Below are 14,075 nucleotides of genomic sequence, written 5' to 3' on the forward strand. Positions count from 1 at the left end.
GGGAGGTAGTGGGTTCGAACCCAACTGTCGACAGCCCTGAAGATGGTTTTTCCGTGGTTTTCCATTTTCACACCAGGCAAATGCTGGGGATGTACCTTAATTAAGGCCACGGCCGATTCCATCCCACTCCTAGGCCTTTCCCATCCCATCGTCGCCATAAGACCTGTGTGTCGGTGCGTCGAAAAGCAAGTTGTAAAATAAAGAAAAAGAGGGCGGTTGGCTAGTTTCACTTCCTCTTAAAATAATAGTGAAATAAGAAATATCACCACCTCTAAGTAACGTAGAAAATTTACGATAAATTTGTTGTTGCAGAATTTACGAGTTAAAAATGATTGTGTGTCGTGATATCTACTCGCAATGACTGTTCCACACATTTGGTGTATGAGTTATTTCTGGTAGTGTTTGTGTATTACATTTATGATGCCATTATGGAACTCATTCCCGACAGAACCCGCTGTGGGTGGGGGACACAGATGTGGAGTACACCAACGGTATCCCCCGCCTGTCATACGAGGCGACTAAAAGGGGTGACCATAGGATGATATTAGAACCATGCGACTACTTGTGATTAGTACCATTACTTTTGGAACACCATGGGCCTACGTTACTTGAAACTAGTACCACGTTGCGAGAAAAACCATGGGTCTATGTTACATGGGAGCAGTACCATTATGCGAGAAACACTACCGATCTGGGCGTTGTTTGTGATAGTGGTCATCGTGTGTGTTCCACTGGTCGCTTCCACTATGTTCAGAATGAGTCTGCTTTACCTATGGGTAGTACCACTTTATGAGAAACACCATGGGTCTGCGGTGCATGTGATTAGTACCCTTACGTGCGAAACACCATGGGTTTGTGTTACCTGTGAATGGTGCCAATGTGTGTGAGATATCATGGGTTTACATTACCTGTGATTAGTACCGCCATGCGATAAATACCATGAATCTGCGTTATCTGTGATTAGTACCACTGTAGGAGGAACACCATGGTTCTGATTTACTAGTGATTAGTACCATTGTGAGGGACCGGTGTCCTGGATTTTGGACCCCTTTAGATAATAAGTACATCCCAGTAATTAAGTTATTGTGAATTGGATCAACTGATTTTTTTTCTCTATCATTTTCTCATCACCATTCGTTTTAGATTCTAGTCAGTGGATATATTTCGAAGTTTTGATTTTCATTTCGTTACACCTCGTGGCCGATGGCCTTAGATGTTAGGCCCCTTTCAACAACAAGCATCATCATCAGTTGACACAACATTGATAATTAAAGTGAATACATTCAAAATGTTCCTTACTTCCTAAAATTACACGACCAAATAGAGAAATATTTTTACTTTACCTAAGAATTATGAAATATTACAAAATGTCATTCATTACTCTGAAAAGCAATCTTAATATCATGTTGCCAGTGAGCTACCCACTTGTTTGTGTTATGATAATTGTGTAACTCAAAACTGTACCAAAAATTGAAAGTAGTAATTTAAAGTCTATATCGAATAGGCCTAGTGCTGTAAACTCTATCTTCAAGGAATCCAGCTGATACAGGAACAACTTTATTTCTTCACTTCGTTCAGACCGTAGATCTTCTCGAATCAGTAGATCATTCAGAATCGACTTGGTTTCTTCCGCCTTGGCAGTGGCAGAGTTACATATTGCTGTACATATAATTATACTAAGAGAATCTTTTACTATTTGTAAACTAGGATACCACAGTACTTCATGATATTTCATGACCAAACAAACGTTCTTGAGGACAGCCATAAATCCTTTCGAAATGATCATTACAATGAAGAAGCCAAATATGTTGTTAATTATTTTATTTGAATGAGAGAGTTTTAAATAAACTTCGCGGTATGGTCGAATATCGTTCAAATTGAGGTGACGTGGGACGTCCTCACGTTCTATATTATTCCTCACGGACAACATTCTAGGATAATTTAAAGTAAAAGCATCATATCTTGAGTGAATATTTCTCTTTCTAGAGCTCTTAACTGAAATATTCAATTGTGAATTTAAGGCACTGAGTCCTTCCCTCAAAAGTAACGCATGGCTCATGAACTGTAAATTTAGAACATCACTTAAAACCATTGCATAGTTCCGTAAGAAGTTAATGTGATTATATGTATTAAATAGGAAGATATATGCATCTCCACAAACATAGCACGTAATCAAAAATGCCATAGCAGCTAGAAGCAAGAATATTCTTCGACGAAGCCTAAAAAAGGTAATTTCAGTATCATTGTTTAATGTGTGGTAAATTTCCTCCAACTTTCCATACAGCTCGGAGAAAAGCTTCATATTACGAGTGGAATTTAGCACAAATGCCGAAATAGCGAGAATATGCTCGACAATATTCAATCCCAGATTGGTTATCACGAATGCAAAACTCCTTTGCATGGTATTATTAATTGAGCTTTTAATCAACAATGTCAAAATAATTACTAGTAATATAGCAATTATTCCTGAATAACATAAGGCGCATGGCAATCTCTGAAGATGTGCATTAGTCCGCTTATAAGGAGCAAGACCTAGTAAGGACGTAGTCCAAAATAGGGGAGAAATAATCCAAGAAATGCTACGCCGCTTACTCATTGTACGTTAAACACACTCCTTTGTGAACACCACTATATATAGTTACAACCGTGAAATGAATTGTACCACTGCCATGTTGATTTTGCAAATCATTGTAAAATCACCCTCTTACTGCCTTCCCAGTTAAACACTTGCTTCTTGTTCAGTATTTTATGAGAATAAAATATACAGGTTTTCTTGCTTTGGTTAATCTGACTCCACTTCACTTGTAAACTGATGGTATTCTAACTGTCATAAGTTGGGTGCGTGCTCGAATGTCGAGGCGAAGATTTGGTAGATAATAACAAATAACCTTAGGCCTATGTATTATTCAGGTACATAGCATGGAGCTAAGCATTTTGATGGCTTATCATAACTATTACACAAAGAGGCAATTACTGAATTAAAATTGTATTGATTGCAAAGAAAACTACATGTCTAGATCGATTATATAATTATCTTAATGCACTAATATTTCAGTACGACTTGGCCTGCGAATAATGCTCAACTGACCTAACTGCATAAGTAATTGATTCTCTATAGGGCAATAATCTTATGGGGAACGATGAACCTACATGATTATAAAACAATTCTTTCTTATTCGTTTCGAAAGTATTTCTTCTGCTTTTGATTCATTTCCATACAATGTCATTTTCTTTGTTGTTCTCGGGAAAAGTCCGTGAAATTATCGTGCCATTAAAGGTAGCCTACGCAGGGTGATTGAAAGCTACACCAAAAATGCTTAGTACATTGTGTGGGTTGGCAAAAGTGATCATATTTTGAGTGGACAACGACGTCCGCATATGCATGGCTTTGGTGTTGTAGGGCGTCAGAATTTGACAAGGCGTAGGGTGTGATGGTGGGCGTGCGTTCCATCTTTTGCCAAGGAACCTCCATCAATCCAAAAACATCATCATGTCACGTATTAAATTACAAAAAGGATTGGAATTGTCAAATTCCAACGTCATTACAGATCCTACATCGGTGGTGCAGACAGGGCCGAATTTAAGTACTGTTATGCCTCTGTGCCCAAATGAGTTTGCTCCCCCTTCCTTCCTCAAACTTGATAACACAAAATTGCAATTACTATTATTTTTATATATTGAATAACACAATACAGTAGAAGGCTTCCAAGATAAATTATCCACGAACCTGCTACGAAGGCGTAGCAGGGGGAGAGGTGATACTCCCACGTGGCACGTCCCAGGTGGCGGATAGGGGGGTCCTAACCGGCTTGCCGGCGGACTTGAGGGAAATAAAATACCTCTCGCGGACCAAACACACTACCCCCTGCGGGTGGGGGACGCACATGTAGAATACACCCGCGGTACCCCCTGCCTGTCGTATGAGTCGACTGAAAGGGGCGACCTAGGCGCGGACATGGATTGCGGTTTGGTATAATGTGTTGGACCTCCTGTGGATGGGAGGGGTTGAGTACATTCACAGGTAATCCCTACCTGTCGTAGAAGGTGACGTAAAGGGTCATGTGGCCATGGTCCCCTCTTTATTTTTTTATTATTTTTCCGAGGGTCAGATGTAGACCATTTCAAAATTTTGATGTGCGTGCTGCCCGGAGATGGGCCTCTTACGTGTGCGATTACGCCCAAAAGCCCGCAACTGTCCACCCAGGACCATTGCGCGGTGGGAGCGCCATGTACCTTGGCAGTAGTATCCGCCTGACAACACAGGTCCCCGCACAGCCGAATGCCAGAAGGACATATTATTATTAATTATTTTTTTTTAATTTTTCTCTATATTTAGTGCTCTGTACACGCTATGGGGTACATGCTATTGCGGGTGACTGGAGGAAAGGAGCCTTAGTGCTCATTGCCTCAGTCATCCCGTATTAGGCATCGTCCAACATCGGACCCCGGGCAGTACCTGCTATGACCAGGTGGGTATTGCCTTTGCTGCTTGGTTCGGCTACAGAGACCCCTGATCGGAGTGGGTGGCATTCGGGGAGGATGCTCTCGGGCATGGCTTCCAAACTAAGTCGGCTCTCTCAAGGTGATCCCCCACCTAAGTCTTTAACTTTTGCTTCCCTGAGAGGTTCAACTCCCTGGGAACATGCGCACACTATGGCACTGTTACAGTGGAATTGTAACGGTTATGACAGGTATCTTACTGAGTTACGTCAGCTCATTAGTGAGTACGCAGTGAGTATAGTCTGTATTCAGGAGACCAATTTCAGACCTGGTCATCATACGGTCTTAAAGAATTTCAAACTATACTCGACAGAACGATACTATGCTCACCGGGCTTACGGTGGCGTTGGCATTTTTGTACGTTTTGATAGCTACAGCGAAGAGGTTCCATTAAGAACCCCTCTTGAGGCTGTAGCTGTTCGCGTCTCGCTGCCTGTCATAGCAACAGTGTGTAATGTGTATTTTCAACCAGGGCAGCATTTAACATAACCGATGTCGCTGATCTTATAGCTCAGCTTCCACCTCCCTTCCTCTTATTGAGTGATTTTAACGCCCGTCATCCCATATGGGGCTCTGAGACGCCTTGCCCCCGGGGACGAGAGCTGGAAACATTAGTGACAGAGCTGGACTTATGTCTTTTGAACACAGAGGAACCAACTCACTTTAGTGTACGTTACGGCACATATTCTCGCATAGACGTAAGTATATGCAGCCGAACGTTGGTTCCACTGTTTCGGTGGAATACACACGATGATCTCTGTGACAGTGACAATTTTCCCATCATCCTTACCTTGTTGAAACATAAATCCGTCGAGGCTCCCCCTCGATGGATTCTTAAACATGCTGATTGGCCAAACTACACATCACTAGCTGTCTTTACTGACAATATCAGGCGGACCGTCGGCGAGGAGATAACTTACATAACCCAAGTTATTCTTGCGGCTGCTGAGGAGTCCATTCCTCTCTTCTCCAGGAATCCTCGCCGAAAACTCGTTCCTTGGTGGAACGAAGAAATAGCAGCAGCCATCAAAGAACGCCGTCGTGCTCATAAACGTTACCGTAGACAGCCTACTGCGGCCAACTCGGTAACATTTAAGAAATTCCGGGCTAAGGCGCGGGTTCTTATTCGCCAAAGTAGGAAGGCTTCATGGGAGAGATATGTATCGTCTATGACGTCACACACTCCATCATCTCAAGTGTGGACTAAGCTTCGGCGTATTTCGGGTATCCATGGATCATCTTCTGTACAGGGAATTTCCATTGCTGGCAATATTATCACTGAACCCCTCTCGATTGCTAACCATCTAGCGAGTCATTTCGCGGATGTGTCTGGCTCCGCTAATTACCATCCTGATTTCCTTGCTGTGAAGCGGGAGGCAGAACGTCATCACCTTAGTTTTGCCTCTCAAGCTTCAGAGGACTACAACGTGCCCTTTACGGAGTGGGAACTCCGCAGCGCCCTAGCGCTTTGCAAGGACACGTCTCCTGGACCGGACAACATCCATAACCAGATGTTGAAACACCTTACTGATGATATTCTACTCTATCTCCTTCGTGTGTTCAACCGTATCTGGATGGAGGGTGATTTTCCGTCTCAGTGGCGGGAGGGCATAGTCATTCCTGTCCTCAAGCCTGACAAAGATCCGAACTATGTAGGAAGTTACAGGCCGATTTGTCTTACCAACTGCCTGTGTAACCTTTTTGAAAGGATGGTAAATCGCCCACTCGTGTGGTGTCTGGAGAAACAAGGACTCTTGTCGGAATACCAGTGTGGTTTTCGAACCGCTCGATCCACCACTGACAACTTGGTCCGCCTGGAGAGCTCTATCCAGGATGCGTTTCTCCGTAAACAGCACTTGGTAGCTGTTTTATTTGACTTAGAGAAGACCTACGACACCACATGGCGATATGGCATCCTTTCAGTCCTGCATCAATGGAGATTCCGAGGTAACTTACCGGTATTTATTGCGAATTTTTTGTCCCTTCGTCTATTCAGTGTCCGAGTAGGGGGGACATATTCGCAATATCACGTTCAGGAAAATGGAGTCCCACAGGGATCGGTCCTTAGTGTCACTCAGTTCGCGATTGCCATAAACGGTATTGTCGCTGCTGCTGGTCCAGCAGTAATACCGTCGTTATATGTGGATGATTTTGCTCTGCATTATAGGTCGTGCAGTATGGCAGTCGCAGAGCGACAATTACAACAAGCTATTAGGAGGGTGGAGAAGTGGACCTTAGAACATGGCTTTCGGTTTTCTGCCGCAAAGACCTCCGTTGTCCACTTTTGTCGTCACCGTACTCTTCACCCACATCCTGGGCTTTATTTAGGAAATGTCGTTCTTCCAGTTGTTGACACTTACCGATTTCTTGGGCTCCTTTTCGACAGTAAATTATCGTGGGAGCCACACGTGCGGGAGCTCAAAGTGCAATGCACCAAGTGGCTTAACCTCTTGAAGTTCCTTAGCAGCACTAATTGGGGAGCTGACCGCGTGGTGCTCCTCCGATTTTACAGGGCACACATTTTATCCAGGTTAGACTACGGCAGTGCAGCATATGTCTCAGCAAGGCCAAGCGTGCTTGGTAAGCTGAGCAGCATCCACCACAGCGGGGTTAGGTTGGCGACGGGAGCTATCCGTACAAGCCCCATTGCCAGCCTGCTCGCTGAGTCGGGTATGCCGCCTTTACATCTGAGGCGCCAGCAAATGCTTCTTTCGTATGCTGCAAATTTGCGACAGATACCACTTCATCCAAGCTATCCTTGCGTGTTTAACAATGCCAACCGTTTGCTGTACGCTGCTTGTTCTCGAGCAACGTGGCCGGTTGGAATACGCTTGGATAGCAGTTACAGATTGTTCGACGTACCTTCGGTTCCTTGCCTTGTCAGACAACCAAGTGGGGTACCTCCGTGGGTAGTACGACTACCTGAAATAATCCTGGATCTGCACACTGGCCCGAAAGGAGACACGGACCCTTCGATTTATCGGAGGCTCTTCCTGTCCGTTGTTGGCTGCTATCCAGGTTTCGTCGTCGTCTACACGGATGGTTCGAGGACAGATACGAAGGTGGGCTGTGCGTTCGTTGTCGACAATGATAGGTTCCTTTTTGCTCTCCCGGAAACCTGTAGCGTGTACACAGCAGAGCTCTATGCTATCCGCGAAGCTCTGCGGTACGCACTGTACAATGAACGCCGACACTTTCTCCTTGAGTTCGCTCCAGTCTATTGATACTTGTTTCCCTCGGCACCCTCTGGTGCAGCGGATCCAGGACCTGCTGGCAGGGTGTTCGGATGCCGGCACCAGAATCACGTTTCTGTGGCTCCCAAGCCACATGGGCATAGAGGGAAATGAATTAGCAGATAAGGCTGCCAAGGAGGCAGTTACACTGCCCCCGTTGCCTTTCAAGGTTCCAGCAAGTGATATTCGCTCTCAGCTGAGACATCTGGTTATGTCCTATTGGGAGATGGAGTGGCAGGCCATTCCACTTCCCAATAAGCTGCGAGCGATAAAAGGAACAACGAAGGTTTGGAGGACTTCCCTTCGGACTTTGCGGAGGGAAGCCGTGGTATTATGTCGTCTTCGGATCGGTCATGGTATCCTGACTCACTCGCATCTTTTGAAAGGGGAACCGCCTCCGATATGTACCTGCGGCGAACACCTTTCCGTGGTACACATCCTTACGGAGTGTGTCTACCTGGTCGATCTGCGCCGTAGTCTTAACCTTCCGAGTACAATCTCCCTTATCTTGCGAGGTGACGAACAGTCAGCAGACCTCGTCATCCGCTTTATGAGGGATAGTGGTTTGTTTTCTCGTGTGTGATGATGTCTGTTGTAACCAAGGTTGACTTTCACAAACACAACTTTTATTTGCTTCACTTTATGATATTTACACAAATAACAGAAATTTATTTTGAAGCAAAAAGGAATATTGAATCTTGAGAAAAGTCTGTCTTTATACAATATGTACAGGTTTACAGTCTTTATATACACTTCTATCTTGAAAAGATAGTCTTTGTGAATTGACACGTTGATAGTCGAGAACTATCTGGCACACTAACATGAATGTCTTTGAGAGTCCTTGTTTGTTGAAGTGCCTGAATTCCTAAAAAGCAAGTTCAATTGATTGAAGAAATTCCACCTAGCGAAACTAAGGGAGCTTGCGTAAATTAGGGAATGAAAATGGCTTGTAAAAGAATTACGGAACATAGGCAGCGGAAACAGGTAAGGGAGCGGTGACCAGAGGTGAAACCTCGTACTGCCAGAAATTCAGTCCACCTGGTCGAAGCACATTTTCAAGAGGAGTAGCCTCCGTGCTCGACGTAGGGTGTATTCTGGAGCTGGACACCGGGGCAAGTGGGCAAGTGAGCAGGCAGGGAGCTCCTATTTATAGTACACTCGATGGTCAGGCACGCGCACTGAGGGCTGCGCGTCGAAGCTAGCAGAATGATACACAGGCGCGCGTGCAGCTGGCTGACGGAGCGAGACGGGAGCGCCGGACATACAACACCCTCCCCTCCTAAATACGCCGGTACGGCGTGAAACGGCGGCGGCGCTGGCGGCGACTGCGATGCTGGGGCGGAGCTGCTAACGTCTCTGTTGTATTGTCCGGAGCTGGAACTGGGCGGAGTGGCGCTGTCTCGTCCTGAAAGGAACCCATTGTTATTAAATGATCTAAAGCGCGTTCAGCAATAGATTTATCTGGTTTAGCAATATCATCAATAGCTGGACAGGGGCGGTAGCGCAGACGTATCTGATCTTGATGGCGGCAGATACGTTTCTCCGTAGTCTGTATCTCGTATAGACGATGACCCAAAGATCTGCAGATGACTCCAGGTATCCAGAGTGGGTTGGATTTGAATGTCCTGGTGTAGACCTTGTCGTTGAGGGAGAACTTCGTTGGTGAGGTCTTATGCTGGGCCGGGAGAGGCTGTAACAGAGAAAGTAAAGTTCTGTGAGGTCGCCCATGGAGCTTCTGTGCAGGAGTGATATTGTCAGCGCCGGGTAGAGTTCTGTAGTTGTTTAAGAGTTGGAGCAAGGCTTGGTCTTTAGTTAAGCCTGAAGAGACAGCTTTCTTCATACTTCTTTTAAACGTTTGTACGAAGCGTTCAGCTTCACCATTAGATTGAGGGTGAAAAGGTGGTGCTAGGATATGACGAATGCCATTATGTGTACAAAAGTTCTGAAAAGCAGTAGCTGTAAATTGAGGTCCGTTGTCCGAAATGAGTACTTGCGGTAAACCTTCTGTAGTAAAGATTTTCTGGAGAGCACGAATGGTAGCTTCGGTTGTAGTAGTCGAATGCATATCCACGACATATGGAAAGTTTGACAGTGAATCGATGACTATTAACCACATGGAATTGAGGAAAGGACCTGCGAAATCGATGTGAACTCGTTCCCATGGAGTAGTAGCAGGAGGCCATGAAGCAAGATCAGAAGACGGGGCGTTCTGATTCGTTTGACATTGCTCACAATGACGTATTAGCTTTTCGATGGCGGCATCAATACCGGGCCAGTAGCAGTGTTGACGGGCGAGTTGCTTTGTTCTGGAGATACCCCAATGGCTTTGGTGTAATAATCCGAGAACTTGTTTCTGTAGGCTAAGTGGGATAACCACTCGGAAGATGGTGCCTGCTTCTAGTAATACAACTCCGGCACGAGTCGTGAGACGATGCTGCATACGATGATAAGGTGCCAGGTGGGCAGGAAGTGTGCTCTGAAGAGGCCAACCGTTGCGGATGTAAGTACGTACAGTAGCAAGTGTACTGTCCTTATCCGTAGCTTTAGCTATGCAGGTAGCATCAATAGGAAAACTGGATACAGTATCTTCAAGTTCTATGTCCAACTGAAGACATTCAGATTCTTGAGAATCGAAGGCAGTATCAGGACCAACGGGTAAGCGGGAGAGGGCATCAGCATTACAATGCTGGGATGTGGCTCGATATACAATCTGATAGGAATAATCAGAAAGGAACATGGACCATCTTTGAAGCTTTCTGAGGGAATTCTCTGGGATCTTATTACCAGGATGGAATAAGTGTACGAGAGGCTTATGATCGGTAATGATCAGGAAATGGTTGCCATAGAGATATTCATTGAAACGGCGAATACCAAAGATGATGGCTAAAGCTTCTTTCTCTATCTGTGAGTATCGACGTTGATGGTCATTAAGTGTTTTCGAAGCGAAGGCGATGGGGCGTTCTTGTCCATGACGATCCTTCTGGGAGAGAACGGCACCGACACCGTAGTCTGAAGCGTCAGTAGCTAGCGTGATGATCTTGTCGGGCTGAAAATGAGTGAGTTGTATAGCTTGAATTAAGGCGTTGTTGATTGTTTTCCATGCCTGTTGGCATTGCGGAGTCCACTGAAACTTAACACCTTTTTTACGTAGAGCGTTTAATGGAGCTGCCACTGTAGCGAAGCGTGGAATGAACGTATTATAATAGTTCGCTTTGCCTATGAAGGACTGAAGCTGCTTGAGGTTCTGAGGTGCTGGCATGTTTACTATCGCTGAGACATTCTGTGTACTAGGACGAATTCCATTCTTATCAAGTATATGTCCTAGGTAGTGAACTTGAGGCTGAAAGAAGGTACATTTAGCGAGATTCGCTCGTAAGCCATTGTCTTTCAATTTCTGGAGAAGGAGGCGTAGATTGGTTAGATGTTCCTGATGATCTTTTCCAGTAACAATAATATCATCCAGGTAGTTAGCACAACCGGGAATGGAGGCGGTGAGTTGAGCCAAATAGCGCTGAAAAATAGCCGCTGAGGATGAAACACCGAATGGGAGCCGCTGGAGCTGGAGCAGTCCGAGAGGAGTGTTGAGTGTGAGAAATTTCTTAGATTCTTCGTCTAAAAGTAGCTGGAGATATGCTTCTTTAAGATCAACTCGAGAGAAGAATTGTCCACCAGAGAGACGACGGAATAAGTCTTCTGGACGTGGAATAGGAAAGATATCTGTGTCGAGTTGTGCGTTGACTGTAGATCGAAAATCACCACAAAGTCGAACATTACCATCAGGTTTCTTGATTATCACGAGTGGAGTAGCCCATTGACTAGAAGTAACTGGTACCACAATTCCAGTTTGTATCCATCTTTCTAATTCTTTCGTGACCTGGTCTTGAAGTGCTAGGGGTACTGGTCGTGCTTTGAGGAAGCGAGGCTTAGCTCCGGATTTCAGCTGTATGTGAGCGGTATAGTCTTCGGCTGTTCCGAGCTGAGAGTCGAAGACTTCAGGAAACTGCGCTAGGAGAGCGGTAACGTCAGAAGTAGGATGCAATGTAGATACGACGTTAATGTTGTCATGTATCTGGAAACCAAATAAGTTAAATAGATCCATGCCCATAATGTTTGATGCAGTGTAGTTGTTAACTACGAGAAGAGGAATGGCCTTCTGAATTCCTTTATAACTAGCCTGAAGGTTGATTTGACCTTTGATGTCAATTTTCTTCTTGTTAAATGTCACGAGCTGGATGTCAGCTGGAGAGCATGAAGGTGAACCTAAGTTGTGGTAGGTAGTCAGGTTAATAATAGAGACAGGAGATCCAGTGTCTAATTGAAAATCGACAGATCGATCAGAGAATGAGAGAGGAATGATGATTTTGTGAGAATCCTTTGTGGGAAGAATAAGATTGATCTGATCAACTTCCATGTCTTGGCGGGGCTGTATATGCTTCCGGCGTGCTGCAGTAGTCTTAGCAGGGCGGAGCGAACTTTGACAGACAGTCTTAATGTGTCCAAGTTTATTACATCGTTCACAAGTAGCTTTGAAAAAACGACAGTCACGACGTTCATGATGCTTGAAACAGCCTCGGCAGGAAGGCAGGAGTTTCGAGGTGCTTTTAGAATTGGGCTTCCGTGTAGCATTACGAGAGGGAACCTGGCGAGAATGCTTGGTGGAGAGCGCCTTATCCGTACGGTTCACTGTAGCAGAGGACTTGCGGGCCTGAGGCGAGACTTGTGCAACTTCGTGTGGAGAAGCTATGGCTGCGGCAGTCTGGGTAGTAAGCTCATAAATCGTAGCAATACGCTGGACGTCTTCTAAAGAAGGGTTACTCTGCTTGACAGCGTCAAAACGTATTTTGTCTTCAGGAGTATGTAAAATTATCATGTCCCGAATGAGAGAATCAGTGTAGGATGAACCACAACCGTCCTTGGAGCAGATGAACTGGCAGGGTTTAGCTAGACCACGCAATTCAGTTATCCATTCATTATGTGTCTGATGGGGTTGCTTTCTGCTCTGAAAAAATTTATAGCGAGCAGCCACTATGTGAGGAGCTTTGGCATAGTGTTCCGTGAGACGGGCCAAGAGCTGCGTGAAGGGTACCTCAGATAAGTGTTCTTCCGGACTTAATTTACGTAGTAATTCACACGTAGCATTGCCAACCGAACTAAGAAATAGTGCGCGGCGGCGTTGATCATCTGTGACAGAATGGCAGAGGAAATGCTGTTGTAAACGGGCTAAATAAACTGACCATTCTTCCTTAGCCGGATCAAAAGCAGAGAACGGAGGAATAGCTGATGGCTGTGTAGAGACAGAAATAGCTTGAATAGCCTGAATTAATGCTGCCTGTTGTTGTTGCATAAACTGTTGTTGTTGCTGCTGTAAGGCTTGGAAGACCGTAGCGAGTTGTTCCGCAGTAGCCATTGCGAGATGCGTGCAAGAAAGAGTAAGGTAAGCTGTGTGTCAGAACTGGTTGGAGTGTCGTTGTTGTTGAGCACGTCGCCGTAGAGTTGACAACTGGGCCTGTTGAATTGTAGTGCCGTGTTTACCTCGTTGCTATAGAGTTGGCGATTGGGGCTGATGACGCGTAGTCTGTTGCTGTTTTACCTCGTCGCGATAGAGTTGGCAACTGGGGTCGAAGAATTGTAGGTTGCTTTTTTACCTCGTCGCCATAGAGTTGTGTTGTAACCAAGGTTGACTTTCACAAACACAACTTTTATTTGCTTCACTTTATGATATTTACACAAATAACAGAAATTTATTTTGAAGCAAAAAGGAATATTGAATCTTGAGAAAAGTCTGTCTTTATACAATATGTACAGGTTTACAGTCTTTATATACACTTCTATCTTGAAAAGATAGTCTTTGTGAATTGACACGTTGATAGTCGAGAACTATCTGGCACACTAACATGAATGTCTTTGAGAGTCCTTGTTTGTTGAAGTGCCTGAATTCCTAAAAAGCAAGTTCAATTGATTGAAGAAATTCCACCTAGCGAAACTAAGGGAGCTTGCGTAAATTAGGGAATGAAAATGGCTTGTAAAAGAATTACGGAACATAGGCAGCGGAAACAGGTAAGGGAGCGGTGACCAGAGGTGAAACCTCGTACTGCCAGAAATTCAGTCCACCTGGTCGAAGCACATTTTCAAGAGGAGTAGCCTCCGTGCTCGACGTAGGGTGTATTCTGGAGCTGGACACCGGGGCAAGTGGGCAAGTGAGCAGGCAGGGAGCTCCTATTTATAGTACACTCGATGGTCAGGCACGCGCACTGAGGGCTGCGCGTCGAAGCTAGCAGAATGATACACAGGCGCGCGTGCAGCTGGCTGACGGAGCGAGACGGGAGCGCCGGACATACAACA

This window comes from Anabrus simplex, chromosome 4 (genome assembly GCF_040414725.1).
Source record: "Anabrus simplex isolate iqAnaSimp1 chromosome 4, ASM4041472v1, whole genome shotgun sequence".
Taxonomy (NCBI): domain Eukaryota; kingdom Metazoa; phylum Arthropoda; class Insecta; order Orthoptera; family Tettigoniidae; genus Anabrus; species Anabrus simplex.